We start from the raw sequence: 21934 nt of genomic DNA, 5'->3' as shown, positions 1-21934 counted from the left end.
AAGTTTTCTCTGGGCTGAGCTGTTATCTCACTCCCAATAGGAGAGCTCCTTCATAGTATATTGTTTGGTATATATTCCTCTATGTGTACCTGCTCTGATTTGTTTTACTATGATTTGAATAAATGGGTTTCTTTGTTATTCATTGAACTGATATTTGATGAGGAAGGAGTCAAGCCTTAGACATCAAACTTGGGATCTCCAATTTTAATAATGACATAGCAATCAAAGGCTGAGATGAACCTGATCACATCTCTAGATTAATAATATTTCAGGGAGCAGGTAGATATTCTAGCCCAATAACCTCTTTCTCTGAGAAGAGAGACTGTCAGCCCCAATTACTGTTTCCCATTCTAGGAGGAATAAAAGGGAGAAGATGCTAGAGGTATCTATTTTACCTTCCTTCGAAACACATAATGGTACCCTCAGATAGGGGACAATTCTTGCCACAGATGGGCCTCTCTCATTATGCATATATTTCAAAGGTTCCAAAGGAATAGAAAAGATGTTTTAACCCCAAAAGATGCAGAGGAGATATTAGCAATGATCACCTTTTTTTTTTTTTTTTTTTTTTTTGCATCTCAACAAAATCTTTATGATAATGATCTCTGCACAAGAAAGGAACAGATAGACTTTCAGGGGTGATTTTTCTATAATATACCATCACAGATTTATTTTAAGGTGAACACAGAACAAAAAACCCTGATATGATTATTATTTGTTGATTTTTAAGAAAATATTTGATTCAGTAGCATAATATAGAGACATGAAGAGCTTTCTCAGACATGATTCTCTGAGAAGCATATTAAAAATTTCTTATGACTCCAAAGAAAAAATTACTTTATTCAACAACTTGCTCCCTTATAGATAACAAAGCAAATGAACAGGTCAAAAGGAAGAAATTCAAGTCATTAAGAGCTATATTAAAAAGCACTTAATGTCACTAATAATTTGAGAAATGAAAATTAAAACAGCCCTTTTTCCACCTCATACTCACTGGATTGTCAAAGACAACAATAAAAATGACAATTGCTGGAGGGCCAATGAGAAAACAGGTATCCTAATATACTGTTGGTGGAATAGTGAACTGATCTAGCTATTCTAGAAAACAATTTCAAACTACATTTAACTCTGAATACCTTTTAATCCACATATACCAGAGATCAAAGAAAAAGAAAAAGGTTCTATATGTACACAGTATTTATAGTAGCTCCATTTTGTTATTTAAAAACCCAAACCTAGAAACAGGAATGTGGGGGGAAGGTGCTCAGCAACAGGGGGTTGGCTAAACAAATTGAGGTATGTTAATATTGTGGGATTTTATAGTACTATAAAAATGATAAAAGGGACAGACTCAGATAAACATGGTAAGACTTGTAGGAACTGATTTAGCGAGAAGAAAACCCAAATAAGAGAACAATTTATGCAATAATAACAGATTTGTGGAGAAAAACATCTTTGAAAGATTTAAGAACTAAGATCAGTATAATAACAAACCACAATTTTAGATGATCACTAATGAAGTATGTAACCCACTTCCTGACAGGGAGGCATAGAATAAGACATATACTTTCAGACATGACCAATGGGGGAATTTGTTTTGCTTGACTATGCATATTTTGTTTTTGCTTTTTTTTTTTAATGGTGGGGGGCATGAAAAGGGACAAGGCAGCTAGCAATAGGGTTTTCAAAAAAAGAAAGAAAGAAAAATGTGCTGTGCTTCCAATAACTCCAAGCTGCTTCCTGCTGCAAAAGTCTGTCTCATTACCATCAATATTCTTTCAGTCATGCCATATGGCTGAGGATCACAGAACCCTGTGATCTCTGAAGTATTAAAATTACAAATCACCCAAAAGACTTGGAAAAGGCATTAGTGGCCATCCATAAGTAGGCTTCAGTATGTTGCCAGTGAAGCCCATTTGCAAGAAAGGGCATAAAAAGTTTTTTTCTTGAGGGTCCATAGATTGGAGAATAACTAAACAAATTATGGCAAATGAATATGTAATTAAATATTTAATGTGCTATAAAAAACAATGAATATCGAATACATTGAATCTTAGGAAAAACATGAGCTGATGCAAAGTACAGTAAGCAAAACCATACATACAAGATATACAGTGATGATGATCAATGTAAATGGAAACAGTAAAACTGAAACCTAATGCTTTGAAATTATGATAACCAAACTTAGTTTAAAAAACAGATGTGAGAATTAATTTTCCTCTCTTCTTTATAGAGATGTGGAACACTACATAATTTTGTACTTGATCGATGTGTTGATTAGTTATGATGAAATTTATTTCTTTTTTTATTCTTAGTATAAAGGATAGCTTTCTGGGAGGGGAGGGGAAATGATGCATTAGGAAATGAATATAATATTAGAATGAAAGATAGCAATAAAATTTAATTTAAATTAATTAATTTTTTTTAAAATATGCTTTTAAGGACAGCCTTTCGTATCCACCTATGTGCACAGATGATGTCTCTCTGAGGGTAATATTAGGGATGTCAGTGGGGAGCTGATTGGTGGACCTTAATTTAAAGAAAACTGGAAAGTTGGACTGAGCTCTCAAGCAAATGGGCCTCCTAGAACTGGGCTGAGGACTTTTTTTTCATGACCCTTTTCTGATCTTGATGCATTATTTTTCTGTCCTAATAATATGATCCTGTAATAACATCATAGATTTCCAGCCTGGGTTAATCCACTGTTTTGGTCTCTTTACTTAGCAACCTGTATCTCTGGTAACTCATGCCTGTTGATTTAGTGCTGTGGAAGTCATGAAAGAAAAAATTTCTATTGGGGATTACTATATTTTAATCAAGAGAACGAGTGAGATGTAGGAGATAAATAGATAAAAAGATAGATAAATAGATATTTTCCTCAAATAATGTCTAGCATGTTACAGTAAGTTTGGAATTAAAATTGGATTTGAATCCTGAATGCCATTGTGGCTTCTTTGATGGTGGTGGGAAGTGAAGGGGAGGGGAAGAAACAATTGCGATTAAATGATTTGTTCAAAGTCATAAGCTAATATTAAATTTATGAAGCTTGATTTGAACTCAGGTCCTCTTGACTCCAGAGCTGGTGTTTTAGACACTATGCAACCTGGCTGCCCCCATTTAGCTTCTTTAAGACTCAATTTCCTCATCTGTAAAATAGGATGATGGAATAGGCAATCTCTAAATTCTCTTCTAACCCTAAATCCATGATTCTATGAAATTAGAATATGCTAAATACTATAGGCCTTTAGATGTAGAAATGATTCCTTCTAATTGAGGGAGATAAAAGACAACTTCATGAAGAAGGAAGTACTGAAGATGATCTTTGAAGGTGGAAAAAAATTTTTTTTCTCAAAAATCTTTTAGCTTTTCAAATATATATATATAGTTTTCAACATTCATCTTTATATTTTGTGTTTCAAATGTTTCCTCCCTCCCTCTGCTACATCTCCCTTCCTTAAGACAGCAAGCAATCTGATCTATACATGTACAATACTTTTACACATATTTCAATATAGTGTGCAAAAAAAATCAGACCAAAAAGGGAAAAAATCATGAGAAAGAAAAAAGCAAACAGGCAAACAAAAAAGGCAAAAATACTATCCTTTGATCCACATTCAATCTCCAAAGCCCTCTCTCTGGAGGTGGATGACATTTTCCGTCCCAAGTCTATTGGAATTGTCTTGGATCACTACATTGTTGAGAAGAGTTAAGTCTATCATAATTGATTATCACACAATCTTGCAGTTATTGCATACAATATTTTCTTGGTTCTGTTCACTTCACTCAGCATCAGTTCATGTAATTCTTTCCAGACTTTTCTGAAATCAGCCTGTTTACCATTTCTTATAGAACAATAATATTCCATTACATTCCTATACCACAATTTATTCAGTCATTGATGGGCAATATGGATAAAATTTCAAGAAGCAAAGAGAGGGAAAAAATATTCCAGCCACAGAGTATAAGAAAGTCATTTCTGTAAGATTTTGAGCTACCATTTTTTTTCCCTCTCTCTCTCTCCCTTCCAAGACAGAAAACAATCTGAAATAGGTTATACTTATACAATCATTCTACCTCTCTCTCTTTGCTGTACACCTGGTGCATACAAGGCCCCATATTAGACAAAGAGGAGACAAAGATGTTTTGAACACAGTGAAACTTTGGAGGAGTCATGGGCGTTCTCTAGCTCTCACAACTGAAACCAAATTAATCTTCTATGTTTAGAAACATGAAAGAACATGGAAGTCCATTTTGGTGAAAATGTAAACTATCAGATAGGGCTGTAGTATGAGAGAAATATTGGACAGATTTTATCCTGTTGAGGATGGGGAACCATTGACAGTTTTTCAGCAAAGAAATGGCAAGATCGAGGTTGTGATCATGATAGCACAAAATTAATCTGGAAGTGACTTGTAAGAAAAATTTGACAGGAGCAAAGAGAGACCAGCTAGGATATTAGCTCTTGTATCAGTATCAAGGGACTCCATATGCATTGACCACTTCAAAACTCAGAGCTCAATTTAAGACAAAAGGACCCAGTGATGCACTGATCTGATTACTTCTTTTATGAAATGAACTCTGAAATGTCACCTATTTTTACACTCAGAAAGCCAGACAGCTTTGTTCTGTTTGTATTTTTATTACTTGCTTTAAAGATCGCAATGTACCCACTCATTGCTCTGTAAGGTCAGGCCACTCAACCTTTGGTACAAACCAATATAATTCTTTCTTTTGAATTGCTCTTTGTGAGCAAAAGAATGACGTGATGGAAACTCGGTTTTATAAAATTGTCATCACCAGTATCTTTGTCATAATGAGCAACAAGCGTTTTTCTAAAACCATGACAGATAAATAACGTTCTAAAGTTTGCAAAATATTTTACATATAAAGGTGTAATTAATAATTAACTTACAAGCACTCTATGGAGTAGATACAAATATTCTGAGCCTTATTTTATAGATGAAAAAAACCTTAGCCCCAGAGTTTTGTGACTTGCCTAGGGATACACAACTGGTACATGCCAGAGAAAAATTTTGAACACAACTCTTACTGATGCTGATCATTTCTTATAGAACAATAATATTCCATAACATTCATATACCATAACTTAATCAGCCATTCCCCATCAACATTCATTTTTGTAAAATTTTGAGGTCCAGTTTTTTTCTCCCTCTCTCCCTTCCCTCCTCTCAAGACAGTGAGTAATCTAATATAGGTTATACATGTACAATCATTCTACCTCTTTCTCTCTGTCTGTCTCTCTGTCCCTGTTTCTGTCTCTCTATCTGGTTAATAGTTTTTTTTTTAATTTTTCCAATTACAAAATAGTTTTAACATTCATTTTTGAGCTCCATTTTTTTCTCCGCATTTCCCTCCCCACCAAAATAGCAATCAATCTGATATAGGTTATATATACAATCATTCTCTCTCTCTCTCTTTGCTAGGTACATGCTGCATACAAGGCCCCATATTAGACAAAGGGGACACGAAGATATTTTAAACATAGTGGACCTTGGAGGAGTCCTGGACATCCTCTAGATCTCACAACTGAAACTTATTAAGCTGTGCCTTCAAACAGACTTTGCTCCATCCATTTCATTCAATTTAACCTAACATGTATTTATTAAACACTTATTATGTCTTAAGCATTGGACACAGAAGGAAAAAACAAAACATCTGTTCATTCCTCTCTGTCCTATCACAGCCTTCATCAAGGATGTAATTCTGAATTTGGAAAGTTCTTAACTAAAAAATGTTGAAGGTTGAGTTTTCCTAAATAGGGGAAATAGAAGAACTCATACATGAATTCATAGGTTGGGTGATTCAGAATCAGGACAGCTCGTTCCTGGCCCTTTGACTCATGGGCTGATTCTGGCCTTGATTCAAATGAAATTCATTTCTTGGTACTCTAGTTTTAGGAGCTGTCTCCCTGTGCCAAATTCATTACCTTGGTGCTCTAGAGTACCTCAGAGCTGAAGGCTCTGAGAGCTGTGGATGCTTACGCCAGCTTGTGCCTGAGCAAGAATTTGTGGTGTACCTTCTCTGACAATTGGTCATCCATAGCTAAGCAGATGCCCTGAAGGGATTAAGATTAAAGGCTTGGATTGAGAAATAAATAAAGAAATTGGGATATACTGACATAACAAAATGTAATTGTAAGATGTGATGAATCTAATGACTACAGGGAAGAATGGGGAAAATTATGTGAATCTATGCCAAAAAAGGTAAGTAGAGCCAAAAAATAGCATGTACACACACGCTCACAAAGGACAACAAAAGTCAAAAGCAAATATCAAAGCATAATGCTCCTATTTTCACCTTCTTGCTTTGTTTTGTTTTTTCTTTCTCATGGTTTTCCCCTTTGTTCTGATTTTTTTTCCCAACATGACTATATGGAAACATGTTAAAATTATTGTTCATCAATCAGCAGGATGACTTCAGAGAGGCCTGGAGAGACTTACGTGAACTGATACTGAGTGAAATGAGCAGAATCAGGAGATCATTATATACAGCAACAACAAGATTATATGATGATCAATTCTGATGGACGTGTCTCTCTTCAATGAGATGATCCAGACCAGTTCCAATGATCTTGTGATGGAGAGAGCCATCTACATCTAGGAAGAGACTGTGGGAACTGAGTGTGGATCACCAACACAGCATTTTCACTCTTTGTTGTTGTTTGTTTCCATTTTATTTTCTTTCTCATTTTTTATTTTTGATTTGATTTTTTTTGTGCAGCAAGATAGTTGTATAAATATGGATATATTGGATTTAACATATATTTTACCATGTTTAACATATATTGGATTTCTTGCCATCTAGGGGAGGGAGTGGGGGAAAGGGGGAGGGGGAAAGTGGAACACAAGGTTTTGCAAGGGTTGATGTAGAAAAATTATCCATGCACATATCTTGAAAATAAAAAGCTTTAATAAAAATATATGAAAAAAGAAAAAAATTATTGTTCATATGTAACCTATATTGCTTGTTGTCTTGGGAAGGTAGAAGTAAGAGAGGGAAGAGTAAAAAAAAACTGAACTCAAAATCCTTTTTTTTTTTTTTTTTATTAATTTTATAATTATAACTTTTTTTTTGACAGTACATATGGATAGATAATTTTTTAACAACATTATCCCTTGTACTCCCTTCTGTTCCGAAATTTTCCCCTCCTTCCCTCAGCCCCCTCCCCTAGATGGCAGGCATTGCCATACATATTAAATATCTTATAGTATATCCTAGGTACAATATATATGTTCAGAACCGAATTTTGTTGTTGTTGTTGTTGTTGCAAAGGAAGAATTGTATTCGGAAGGTAAAAATAATCTGGGAAGAAAAACAAACAAACAAAAAATGCTCACAGTTTACACTCATTTCCCAGTGTTCCTTTTCTGGGTGTAGCTGATTCTGTCCATCATTGATCAATTGGAATTGGATTAGCTCTTCTCTGTGTTGAAGATATCCACTTCCATCAGAATACATCCTCATACAGTATCATTGTTGAAGTGTATAATGATCTCCTATTGAACTCAAAATCTTACAAAAATGAATGTTAAAAGATACCTCTACATGTAATTGGGAAAATAAAATACTATTAAAATAATAGTATTAAAATATTAATTAAAATATTAAATAAGGGGGAAAAGTATGACAGGAAAAGTGATTTTGATGATTTCTTCATTAGGCTCATTAAAGAATAGAAACAGATGAATGAAGTAGATTAGATAAAGAAGAATCAGAAATAATTGAAATCAATAACCTACGGCATGATAGACCTTCAAACATAAATTATCTAAGAAAAATAATGGTTTGATATCCAAAGAATATGGACGACTAACAAATATATCAAAAGTCATTCCATAATAAACAAATTGTCAAAAGCTATGAACAAAATATTCTCAGGAGAACTGTAAAAATATTAACAATTATATGAAAGAATATTCCAAGTTATTCCTAACAACTATTTGGAAAACTGGAAAGGATACTAGCAGAAATGAGATGTACATCAGCACTTTATACGATATAGCACAAAACTCAAAATGACCTGGATGTTTATGATTATACAACAAAAAAATTAGAGAATACTTTAACAGTTATGAATAGGAGACATACATACATACATATGCATATATATATATATGTATATATATATATATATATATTGGCTGAGGCAATTGGGGTTAAGTGACTTGCCCAAGGTCACAAAGCTAGGAAGAGTTAAGTGTCTGGGGAAAGATTTGAACTCAGGTCCTCCTGACTTCAAGGCTGGTGCTCTATCCACTGCACTATCTAGGTGCCCCTAGGAGATGTATTCTTAATCAAATAAGGTATCCAGGATATGAAAGATAAAATATATTTTTGATTACCTAAAATTGAAAAGCTTTTTCATAAACAAAATTAACACATCAAGAGTGAGAGAAGGAAATACGTCAACTGGGAATTTTTTTTATCTATTACTATCTCTGATAATAGTTTTCTATATAAAACATGGAGAAAACTAATAGAAATATGTTTAGGCAAAAGTGATTTCCCAATAGACAGATTGTCAAAGGATATGAGCAAAAAGTTTTCAAAAGACCTATAAAAGATGAACAAGAATATTTAAAAATTTTCCAAATTACTATTAATAAGAGAGATACAAATTAAAACAACTCTGGTTTCATGTCAAACCCAAAGATGACAAAAGATCAGGGTGATCAGTGTTGTAGAATTCATTCATTATTTGAGGAACTGTGGATTGGTTCAACCATTCTGGAAAAACAATTTGGAATTATACAGATGAAGAGATTAAACTATCTATAGTTTGGCCCAGAAATACTAATACTAGATATAGAACCCAAAGATATCAATAACAGAAAGAAAAGATTATATATACCAAAATAGTTGTAGCAATATATTTTGTAGTGGAATACCCATAAATTGGAGAATTGCTAGGCAAATTGCATTACAAGAATGAAATGGAATATTATGAGGAACAGGATGGATACAAAAAGGTACTGGATGATTTATACAAAATGATGAAAAGGAAAGTAATCGAAGTCCTGAAAATGATATACATAATGACTACAACAATGTAGATAGAAAGAACAATAGCAAAATAATGAAATTATAAGCATCAAGCCTGACTCCAAATAATAGATATGAGGAGACTCCTCCCCCCACTTCTTCACAAAGATAAAAATTATAGTTGTAATCTATTGCACATAATGTCAAATTTTGTTATTTGTTCATTGATTCTGCTATTTTTCTCTTATGTCTTTAAAAATTCTTTATTATTAGATAAATATGAGATGAATAGCTTTCTGGGATAGGGGAAAAAGGAGGATAGATACATGAAGATGTAAAAATAAAAGATACCAAGAAAAATCTATTAAATAAAAACAATTTTGATGGACAAACCTGACCCCAAAGAAGAGCTGTAAAAATGAATCTCCTGACCTTTTTTTTTTTTAATGGAGATGAAAGACTTACATCATAGTGGATTGATATAATGGTTAATTTTGCTAAAGTATTTTTTCTCACTTTTATTATAAGGGTTGGCTCTCTGGGAGTGGAAGAGGTATAGTTATATTGGGAAACACTGAAATAGAAATGAAAGATATCCTCTACTGAAGGCAGGGAATCTAGTTAGGAGATATAGTTATGGACCAGCAATGGTATCACAGGATCATAGATCTAGAATTGTAGAATATCTTAGAAGCCTTGTAAGCCTGTCATACACAGAAAAAGAAAATGAAACCTAAGGAGCCTCAGGAACCTGGGCAAGGTCACACAAGTAGCAAGAAACAAAAGCAAGATTCAAACTCAGTCCCTCTGACTCTAAGGGATCCACATAAATGTTTAACAAGATCTCGGGGAAAAAAAATCTTTCTAATACACTTAAAATTTTTTTCAGTAATATTTTATTTTCTAAATATGTGTTAAGATAGTTTTAACTATTCATTTTCGTAAAACTTGTGTTTCAAATTTTTATCCTCCCTTCTACCCTTACTTCCCCCTTCCCCAAGACAGCAGAAAAGACATGTAATTATTTTAAACATAATTCCATATTTGTCATGTCATATGAGAAGAATAAGAACAAAAGGGAAAAAACATGTGGAGGAAAAAACAGTGAAAAATACTCTGTTTTAAATGAAAATACTATGGTTTAATCCATATTTAGTCTCCACAGCTATCTGGATGCAGATGGCTCTCTCCATCACAAGTCTATTAGAATTGGCCTGAATCATCTCATTCTTGAAAAGAGCCACGTCCATCAGAGTTAATCATCACATAATCTTGTTGCTGTTATGTACAATGTTCTCTTGATTCTACTCACGTCACTCAACATCAGTTCATATAAGTCTTTCCAGACTTTTCTGAAATAAACCTGTTCATCATTTCGCATAGAACAATAATATTCCATAACATTCATATACCACAATTTATTCAGCCATTCTCCAGCTGATGGGCATACACTCAGTTTCCAGTTTCTGGCCACTACAAAAAGGGCTGCTACAAACATTTTTGCACATGAGGATCCCTTTCCCTCCTTTAAGATCTCTTTGGGATATAAGCCCCGCAGAAATACTGCTGGATCAAAGGGTGCACACAGTTTGATAGCCCTTTGGGCATTGTTCCAAAATGCTCTCCAGAACGGTTGGATCATCTCATAACTCTACCAACATTGCATTAGTATCCCAATTTTCCCACATCTCATTATCTTTTTGTGTCATCTTAGCCAATCTGAGAGGTGTGAAGTAGTACCTCAGAACTGTCTTAATTTGAATTTCTTTAATCAATAATATTTTAGAGTATTTTTTCATATGACTAAAAAGGGCTTTAATTTCTTCATCTGAAACTTGTCTGTTCATATCCTTTGTTCATTTATCATTTGGAGATCCAATATATTTTCAAACTTAACTGCATTGTCAACATTTTTTTCCATCACTTTCCTAAGTCTGAACAACCAAAAAAAGCAATAAATCTAGCACTAATGTGTAGTGTTTGGCTGTTTTCAAGGTGTAAGTGCTTATACTGAAATTTTAAAAATAGGCTGTTGTAAATTGGTTAGAATTGTCTCCTGCATATTTCTGCCTAGACTAGATTGGCACTAGCATGAACAGAAAGAGAAAAATTTGGGGGGATGAATTGGTGACTGACTGAATAAGGAGAGAAAAGGAAGGATTAAGGAGATAAATTTTAGATAGTTTCCTAGCTCAGAGACTTGTCCAACAAGAGAATGGGTCAAGGATCTAAGTCAAGGTGACTAGAACAATGGACAAAAATAGAAGAGAAGCTGATTTGGGGAGAACAATGCAACGGTGAATCATCTGGTGGGATGCATTTAGGTATTAAAAATGAAAACTCAAGAAACAGATAAGATGCAGAAATGTAGATTTGGGGGTCATCAGAGTGGAAATGATCATTGAATCTGTAATCTCTACAGGGATATGTGAACTCAGGAAAGCTTGTGGAACACAGACACTTGGGGACTAGCCTGTGCTAGGGGCTGGGTGGTATTGGAAATAAAGCCATCAAAGGAAAACTAAAACAATAATTCTTCCTCCGCTGTCGTGAGGGGAGGGTGAAGCTATTCCTAAGCTATCTTTGCACTATATGTAGCGAGTGAACTCTCCCCCTCTGCCCCAGCTTTTGGAACATGCTCAGTCATTATTCCGATTGACCAGCATTTCTGGTGATCATGGAAATCTGAGCTTCCTCTTCTGTGTGAATCATTTCTGAGTTGAGACCCATTGATGAATTACTAATCTGTCACTTCAGGGATCATAAAGGAGTCAATCCATTCCTTTTTCAAGGCTCCTCTTTCTTTCCAGCTTTGAAATGTGAGAATTATTTGGAGAAATAAGCAGGCAAATGTCTAAAGACATTCCCCACTTGATCCCTTGCACCTGTGACTACGTATCCTCTGGAGGCAAGCCTGTGCCCGCAATGGGGCCAGCTCTCTTTTCATACGTTGCCTTCACCAGCTGGGTGTCTAATCAGCCCCCTCAAGATAAATGGGACCTAGTGAGCTTCAAAAGACTATGAGGTTCCAGGAGACTGGCCAGGTAACTAGCATGGTATCCACTGGCGTGTCTTTTTGCAGCAGCAGTAGGAGCAAGTTGGTGCCAGTGGAAGAGTTGGCACCTGAGAGGGAAGTGCAATTGTACTTGGATTATTCACATCATCGTGAACTGACTAATCAGAAGTGCTGCAAAAAATCTTCTTGTCCCAATAAGGCTTGAATACTGTTAATTCCCCAACCAATTCTCTCCTAATCAATCATTCCTCATTGCTTAGCGTATTCTTTTCTGTGTGAGAATAAACTTTCTGTTTCATATCAGATTCGTGTTTGTATATTGGGCACCTTTCTTATTCCTTTCTCATTCTTTGAGAGAAACCCCTGAGTTAAAATTTTTGCTGTAAATTAACTACTTTCTGGGATAAGGAGCCCATGAATGTGAGAACTGGGAAGTCTTCTTCCCCTATGGAGAAGTCAGATTTCCTTCAGAGCTGACCACCGACCACAGCTGAAGGTTTGGTGCAGGTTGCCAGCTTGTGTGACCTCAGCGAACGAAACCCAGGTGGTACTGTGCTGGGACTCTATTCACTCATTCAGTATTTCTTGTCTCAGCTTGGGATAATAATAATAGTGGTAATGATAACTTGCATTTAGATAGCATTTAAGGAGAACAGAGCATTTTCCACTGTCTTTCTTACAGAGCACTCTAGGGCAATTTCATCCAATAGAAATTGGATTCCCTGACTTACCTGGCAAAAGGGGAAAGCAATGTTTATTTCAAGTCCAACCCTTCTATCCAACCCAACCCAACCCAATAATGGCCCAGATATTCATTGCCTATAGTTAGAATAGCTAAAACAGCTTAGACTGGTAGCTTTAGAAGGAATCATAATAAGAGCATAGTTTTAGCAGTAGAGTCATTTAATCCAATTCCCTCTTTACTGAGGAAATAAATAAGACAAACAGCTGCTGGGCAAAGCATTTGCAGGTGTCTAAGGCCATATTTGAACTTAGGAGCATGAGGCTTCCAGCCTTCAGGCCAGGAGCTCATGCACCATGGTACCACCTAGCTGCCCCAGGATTTAATCCAACCCTTTTATTTTACAGATAAGGGAAGTGAAGCCATTAACCCAAGGTCATTTGCCAAGTAAGTGCCAGAGCCAGGGTTTGCAGGGAGATGCATCAAGCTTTCCATTGTGGCCACTTCCTCTTCAAGGCGGAGTATTTGCTGTAATGTATGCTATTTAGCTTATTACACAATAAACGCTTCCATCCCACTGCCAATGGAAGCTGTGGGCAATGAACATATGCATTTTGGAAAAGTAATACAATATTAAAAAGTTTCAGCTATCTTCTCCAGCCTTGACCCTGTGAACAAAAATGTGTAACCTACAAAGCACCACCATTCAAACTCATTTGGGACATTTGACAAGGCAGATAAATGAAAAGAGAAGACAGTCCCCCCAGGGACCCAGTCAGGCTGAAAAAGGAGCTCTTCTGGAGGGTCCCAGGGCCTTGGCTTTCTGAAAGACTGACAGAGAGATTTTGGAGACCATCATGTCCAGGAGCAAGTGTCCTGAGACAAAGACAATGTCTTTGCTAGTTAAAGCTCTGGTCTAGAGCAGGGCTTCTTAAACTTTTTTTCACTTGTGATCCCTTTTTGCCCAAGAAATTACTGACATATAAAATTGCTAATCCGTACTAGAAATCTATACCTCATAGAATCCATACTGGGTTCTCATTGTTGAGCTAGTAATGGGTACTTGTGTTTCTTGACACTGTTTCTTATCTATAATGACTATCTGTCTCTGTATGTGTGTGTGTTTGTGTGTGTATATATATATATATATATAGTATACAAATCAAACATAATAAATCATTAAGAAATTTGTTGAACAAGAAAATGGTATTTACACACATATATTGTATCTAGGTTATACTGTAACACATGTAAAATGTATGGATTGCCTGTCATCTAGGGGAGGGAGTAGAGGGAGGGAGGGGAAAATTTGGAAAAAATGAATACAAAGGATAATGTTATTTAAAAAGAAAAGAAATTTGTTGTAAAAACAATTCTTTAGTAAACACAATGTTACCATTTATTAAAGATGAAAGCAAATTTGTATACTAAAAAGATGGATGTGCTTGTTTATTTTTACATAAAGAATGAAATCTTAGTGTAATATTGGATACTGCAGGAAGTAGAGGATTTTCAACATTTTGCAGAGTTGATCGATATTTTCATGTTTTGCCACCCCCACTTTCAGTTATGAGACCCACCCACAGTTTAAGAAGCTTTGCAATAGAGTGACTGAAACAAACTTGGTATAGTTTAAGCTTTAATCAAAAAACTTAGTGTAGTTATAATAACTTAAATTAATAAATAACTTTAATAACCTAAAACTAAGAATTTCTGGCACATCCTATGTAGTAAAATTACTACCAAATTCTAAGCTGGTTTTGTTGCCTAATATTTGTACCTATCTACCCTATCCAGATATGTCCATGTTCCAACTTCCCTGTCTCTCTGCCATTAAAACTTTGCTTTCTCACATCTATTCTGCCAGGACTTGGCTTTTTACTAAGACTAGTGGTATAATGTAACTTGAGCTAAAGGTCAGTGGCTGATGATACCCCATTCTTAAGTAATATATCTGCATTGTTATTGAAGTTTTGATGACTTACCCCAAAGGCAGCATTTCATAATTATGGCAGGTGAGTGGAGCCAGGATTTGCATGTTCTTTATATCACCCCAAAGAAGCTTGCTCTACTTGTACATAAGGCTAACCTGGGTGTACAGTCAGGATATTCAAAGCCCCCTAAAATGCTAGAACATCATTGGGCTCCCCATCTCTAAACCTTTGTACTGGCTAGAAGGCATGCCCTTTTCAGCTCAGCCTTTTAGGATTACTAGTTTCTTTAAAGGCTCAGCTCAAAATCCCTCTTACATGTATATAGTCTTTCACAATCCACCAGCTATTGATAATGTTTCCTTCTCAAATTACCTATTTTTGTATATACTTATACATGTGCATATTGTTTTCCACTATAGAATATAAATTCTTTTGAGACTTTCATTTTTGTCTTTGATTTCCAAGTGCCTAAAAGTGGATCATATTCAAAAACTCAAATGGATCTCAACAGTCTCGAAGACTCACAAATGCAACAGTTCCTAATCCTGATGAAGTTCCTAATCCCAATCCTAAACCCTGATGAAGATCCTGCCTTCTCATCTGGTGAGACTTTTGGCTACATCCTTCATAAATTTATCACTAGGGATTCACACAATGGGCTCTGCTGCTGTCTTCTGACATTGTGAAGAATACAATGGAGTATTATATAACTAGCCCATCTTCTCTTCTTCTCATACAGTTGTTTTGATGACATCTTTTATTTCTATTCTTCAAAACTCCTTACTGATTGTATGTTTCAGCCTGCTCGCACCCACCATGTGCCTTTCCATTGTATTCTGTGTGATATTCATTTTTAATTCTTGTTCAACATATTCCATATTTCACTACCCTAAAACAACATTCATAGAAAGATGGATTTTTACTTCCATGGAAAGTTGCCAGTCATTAAAGAAGCTTTGCTATTTTCTGAATGCAATCTAGTCCATTCTCCTCCTCTTGTCCAACTCTGGTTCTAACCTGTTTGTCCATTTCTACTGTTTGTCCCAGATATACATGCTGATGGACCAGTTTTTTAGGTTGCATATTTAAATGCATGTTGCAATCTAAGCAAGAGACATTCTTCATTAACATGGGCTTTGCTGGTCACTTTGACAAATTAGAGATCTCTTCCAACATGCTTGGCAATGGTTTGGGGACTGATGCAAATGATACAATCCAAACCACAAAGAAGAATATCTGGAGGACATGACCATTCACAGAGATTACTTTTCAATTTAAACACTATTCTTCCATCACAGGGATAAACACTTTTGTTGAATGTCTGTTTTCCTGTTGGAAGCCTAACCTGATGTTTATGATCTGAGGAGTTATTTGTGATCTATATCTTTCAAGGAATTTTCAATGATCTTGCTGTATGGAGAGGAGAACACTGGTGGAAAAAGAGCCTTTCACTTGATATCTGTTCTACCAAATCAAATGTTTTTTCATAATCAACAAACAATAAGCCTAGGGGGATCTTCTTTATATCTTTCAGTCAATTGTGAAAGGAATTATTGATCATCATGAAAATTCACTTTTCCTCTTCTAGTATCTTCACTAAAAATGCCCTTACTTCATAAGACTGAACAGATGGGAGAATATGCATTTAGATTACTAGTTACTGATATTCTCCATCATCCTTTTCATAAGTGCCATTTTTTCCATATCAATTTTCATTAATCCAAAAAGTCACATAAACAGTCAAGAAGCCCAGATGGGTTGAAAGTGATCAGCACAGGAATTGTGGTAGGCAGAATTTAGCCAAACCTCCCATGTAGATTTAATGATATGCCTGTCTCTGATTATTAGTGAATATGAACAATAACCACTATTTTTGATACTCTTTATTTCTTGTTTTTTATGTATTATTTTAAACAAAATTTAAAATGTAAACATAAAAAAACCCTAGAAAATACATAAAGAAAATGAGAAAGGGAAATAACCAAAGATGACTCCAAATCAGAGGGGAAAAGAGTAAGAGAAAGAAGGGCTGAGATTGCATAAACTATCTCCTTGTCTCCAGGGCTTCACTTTTTAAAACTCTCAGTGTGAAAAAGGTCAATTTGTTTACACAATCCAATGATCAGGCTTCCTGTCATTTCATCATTGTAGGGTGTAATAGAATACTTCCTTGAAATAAATTTACTTGTGCAAATATTAATCGAGTATTCTCACTTTCTGGTTCTTTGGCTGGCTAATGCCATTACCTTCAACTTTTGAATGAGCAGGAGCTTATTCAACATCTGTGCCCTGAGTTGATGGTCTACTATGACTATGAATTCCTCTATGAAGAAAGTTGCTTCTAATCCTGCTTTTTGGTTTCTCGTTGTCCAGAATGTGTACCACTTATATTTAGAGCATGATCTCCTCCTCAGTAGATACTCATTAACTCCTTGGGTTTCTTCTCTTCCATTATTTCTACAGGCACCCTTTATACCATGTTCCACCTCTCAGAGTCACCAGTCTTTCAAACATTCGAGTAGCCTTTGGAGTCATTTTTAGAGCTTTCCCAACACATGTCCAGCCTCCCTAAGGTAAGGAAAAGAGTGGTTCTGACCGTAGGGTGCAAGCTTTTTTTATTTGGTCTTTAGCCTCCACTAATTCTCTCTGTTCTATGAGATGACAAACTTTCTATCGTCCATCTTTGGAACATTTTACAAATTAGTTTATATCTTAACTTGAGGTTGTCTTTGGCAGCCATGTCTCTTCACTTGGCAAATAGATGCTTGCTGGCTAAGGTTCTTTCTTGAGTCTCCTCATTGGGGCAGTTTAATTTACATCGGTTAAATTTCTGTATAAACTTATTATAATTTGTACTGACATCATTTCTATTAACTATTTTCCATTTTAAATCATGAATTACTTGTTTAAATAATTCAAGATTTAATTTTTTAAACTGGATGCCATATCTTCCTCATTATTCTTTTTTAATTCTGATGTTAGTTCCAACAAGTTGATGGGCTGATTCTATACAGATAATCATTTAAGGATAACACTCATGTCATTAATGAGTCTTTTTGTCTATTTAAATATCTTCTATTTACAGCTTTATAGTCTGAAACAGGGATTGGCAAACTTACAGCCCAAAGGGCTAGATCTGATCTTCCACTTGTTTTTGTGTAAAAATAGAAGAAAAAAGTTACATGATAATTTTAGTAGACATTTTAAAGACATAATAGATTTGCAGTTTTATGTACAATCTTTTTTTCTATTCTACTATGTTATAGAAATGATTGTTTTATTTCCTAAGTTCAGAATAAAAAAAAAAACCCACGTAGTGGACCATAGTTTGCCAACCCTTGGCCTGGAACATTACAGGTGCTTCTATAGTACCCTGTTCAGGGTACTCTCCCATCTTGAATTTGTTTCCAAAGGGCAGCTGCTAGTTTCAGGTTCTAGATCCATCTGTGGAATTGCTTTCCTAACACTATAGTCCATGAACCCCTACCAATAAGCTTACCTAATAGTGAGCCAATAAACACGATTGATTCTTTTTTTTTTTTTTTTTTTTTTTTTGCTGAGGCAATTGGGATTAAGTGACTTGCCCAGGGACACACAGCTAGGAAGTATTGAGTGTCTGAGGCTGAATTTGTCTTCAGGGCTGGCACTCTATCTATTGAGTCATATAACTGCCCCCAATACAATTGACTCTTGACAAAGGCTTTTATTAAAATGGCATAATAAGAAACATTGCATGCCCACAAACCTAGAGCATATTTTTCTAAAAGCAGTGTCTTTGGGAAAAGTGCATACTAGCTTATAATGAAATATAGGGAGGTACACATGTAGGAAACATTCCTCTAGGACTTCTGGTTCTCAAAGTCCTTTCTTTGGCAGATAGATGGCACAGTGATGCTGGGACAAGGTAGATCTGAGTTCAAATCTAGCCTCAGACCCTTATTAGCTATGTGACCCTGTATAAGTCATGATATTAGCTGGATCCTTGCAGGATTGCTGTGATGAGACAATATTTGTAAAGGGTTTAGCACGGTGCCCTGCACATAGTAGGTAGTATAAAAATGCTTGTTCCCTCCCCTTACTCCTTTTCCTTTAGAATCTCCCCACCATACAATTTTTCTGCTGGGAAGCTGCTAATCTGCACTTCTGGGGTCGGCACCTCATGGAATCCACCATGGGCTCATTGTGGGGTTGGCAGAGGGTATTTGTGCTTCTTGAAACTGCTTCTTATCTTTAGTGACCCTCCCTCTGTCCACATGAGTCACCCAGTTAGAAACAGCTGGGTAGTGTGTTTCCTTCCAGGAGGGAAGTGGATGGGGTACCCACGCTATCTGCCAGGAATAATGGGATAGAGAAAGAACCCAACTCGGGACGCAAAGATCTGGATTTTTCTGCCACTATTGACTTTTACCTCTTGTCTCCAGCTCTTGAATTGCACAAACCTTCTCTCTATCTCTAGCACTTGTGCCTGTGAGAAGGACCAATTTGTTTGCCCAGTCCAATGACTAGACTCCTTTTCATTTCATCAGAGAAAGTTATTCATCAAGAAATCTGTGATTATATGCTGACTAAACCACTGAGGAGGGAGAGATTATAAAATCCCTGCCCTTATACTTTGACAAATGTTTGTTGATTTATTGATCAATTGATCTGTCTTGTGACTCAGCCTGTCTTGTAAAAGGAGGAACAGAAAGCAAACTATTTGTTCTTCGGATACAGCATCCCCCCCCCCTCAAATTTATATCCACTAGGTTCTAGAAACTCCTGTTTGGGGCATCTTCTTCCCCTTCAATTTTTAAACTTCCAAGTTTTCTTTTTATCTCACTATACAAAGTTTGGTTTTCTTTTAAAAGATTAATTTTAATCATTCAATCTCATAATCAAAGGATCTTTGAACTAGCCACATGGGAAGCAGGATAAGTTCCCATGTTCCAAGTTTCTGCTACACTGCACTGGGACATCTAGATAAAATGAAGGGGTTGGATGGGCTAGAGCTGGCTCTGAGAATTGATCGATTCAATTGTGAGCATTTACAGCTCCCAAATGGGCAAACACTTCTAATAAGGGCTTATTTTATCATATTATTTGGTTGATTTTCTGGGCTTAAAAAAGTGATCAAGAAAATGGTAATAATAAAGATCACACTTAAAAGTGTGTCATGTGTACATTTTTCACCCAAAGTACTAGTTGTTAAACATTAACTGGCTCATCTAAGGTTCTTACAGCTATAATAACATTCTGGGAGTCTGAGAATATGTTTCTCCTTTTCTCCTCCACCCAACCTCTCTTCAGATAAAGCTGGGAAAATCAGGCTATAAGCCTAGACCTCCCTGTTCTTGGAATCTGGTGTATGTTATAGTCAGATAAATATATTTTATTTTGTACTATTATTAATAATAAACATTTGGTGTATGTCAGGCATTTTAAAAGACTTTTAAGCCATCTGTTCCGTTCCTTCGCACATAGTAGTGCTTAATAAATGCTTGTTGATTGATTGATTATCCTTGCAAAATGTTGTTATAATGCTGGGGAGTTTTTCCACTCCCCCCCCCCCGAAAAATGAATAGCCATGTTTTCCTTAAAGAGAAATATGATATGTCACACTTCCTTGTTTATTTTTAAGTATTCATGTATTTCCCTCAAATATAGCCACAGGCATATTTTGAAAGTAGAATCAAGAAATATGCTTTCCCTGTATAATTTTCCTTTTCTCTCTCCTTTGCTTCCCTTGTTTCCATTAAAACAACAAAGTAGTTTTCAACAATGAGGTGATTCAGGTCAATTCCAATGGTCTTGTGATGGAGAGAGCCATCTTCACCCAGAGAGAGGCTGTGGGGCTGAATGTAGATCATAACATAGTATTTTCATCTTTTTTGTTGTTATTTGCTGGCTTTTTTTTTCCTTTCTTATTTTTTCTTTTTTGATCTGATTTTTCTTTTTTTTTTATTAAAGTTTTTTTTAATTTTCAAAAGATATGTATGTATAATTTCTTCATCATTCACAAAACCTTGTGTTTCAATTTTCCCCACCGTCTCACCTCCTCCCCTAGATAGTAAATAATCCAAATATGTTAAACATGGTAAAATATATATGTTAAATCCAATACATACATACATATTTATACAATTATCTTGCTGCACAAGAAAAATCAAATCAAAGAGGAAAAAATGAGAAAGAAAATAAAATGCAAGCAAACAACAGCAAAAAGAGTGAAAATGCTATGTTGTGATCCTCATTCAGTTCCCACTGTTCTCTGTCCTCACCTGATCTGAATTTTCTTGTGCAGCCTGATAAACATGGAAATATGAATAGAAGAATTGCACATTTAACACATATTGGATTACTTATTGTTTAGGGGAAGGGATGGGATGAAGGGAGGAAGAAAAACTTGGATTTTGCAAGGGTAAATGTTGAAAACTTTTTTTTGCATGTATTTTTGGGGAAAAAAAGGCTATTATTTTAAAAAGTAGACAAACAAACAAGTAGTACCAGTAGATATTGAGGGTCAGTATCATACAATGGGAAGAAGGCTGAATTTGGAGTCCGTGGACCTAGGTTAGAATCCTAAGTCTGCTATTTAGTACTTCTGGAACACTGATCAAGTCACAGCCTCTCTGGGCTTCTGAGTTGAACAGGATGACTTGAGCTACAAAATCTGTAATCCGTTGTTCATGCCAGATTACAATTAAGTTCATACAACTAGTCAGGATCTGAGGCTGGATTTAAACTCAGGTCCTCCTGAGGACCAGTGTTCTGTCCACTGAGCCACGAAGCTGCCACAGCAAAAGAGTTAAATGGAAGGAGTTACCTTTCACTGGCAGGGATGACAAGGCAAAAGCTGGTACTGCTTGGTTTTTTTTTTTTCTTACCTCTGTCTCTCTTCTCCCCCATTTCTTGTCTTGCATTTGGGGACCCCCAGTGCATCTTCAATTCTTTGTGGAAACCTGAATAATAAGCTAGGGCTGCAGCAACCAGCCAAGGGACTTGGCACTTAAATCCCAAAGGGATTTAACCAACGGGACTTAAATCCCAAACCTAAAAGGACAGTCCTAAATATAAACATTGCCTTTTAAGTGAAAATCATCTGCCTTCTCTTAGCTTTACATGTGGACTTGCCTTTAAAAAGTAATCTTTTATTCTGATCACTCACTTACTAAAAGAAGAAAAAAATATTAAAAGATCTAAATTCCAATTAATTTTGCTTCTGATTTCTCTGCAGCCTGGGAGTCACTTTTCTTTGGTCAGTTTAGTCATTAATTGTTTGCAGATTTATTGTGTGCAAGGCTTTGTGATAATGTGAAT

The 21934-nt window shown here is 35.7% G+C and overlaps 1 long non-coding RNA gene across 2 annotated transcripts in view; it reads left to right on the top strand.

The window, feature by feature from the left end:
- Positions 1-21934, top strand: part of LOC141551705 (uncharacterized) — a 57902-nt gene that overhangs the window by 8312 nt on the left and 27656 nt on the right. For both annotated transcript variants that reach the window (XR_012484936.1, XR_012484935.1), the window contains exons 2-3: positions 15101-15238; positions 17099-17208. This is a non-coding gene — a long non-coding RNA (uncharacterized LOC141551705). The remainder of the gene's footprint in view (positions 1-15100; positions 15239-17098; positions 17209-21934) is intronic.

The sequence above is a fragment of the Sminthopsis crassicaudata genome, chromosome 1, assembly GCF_048593235.1.
Source record: "Sminthopsis crassicaudata isolate SCR6 chromosome 1, ASM4859323v1, whole genome shotgun sequence".
In the NCBI taxonomy this organism is placed as follows: Eukaryota; Metazoa; Chordata; class Mammalia; order Dasyuromorphia; family Dasyuridae; genus Sminthopsis; species Sminthopsis crassicaudata.
The sequence above is the reverse complement of the archived record's forward strand: the minus strand, read 5'-3'. Positions and strand labels throughout refer to the sequence as shown.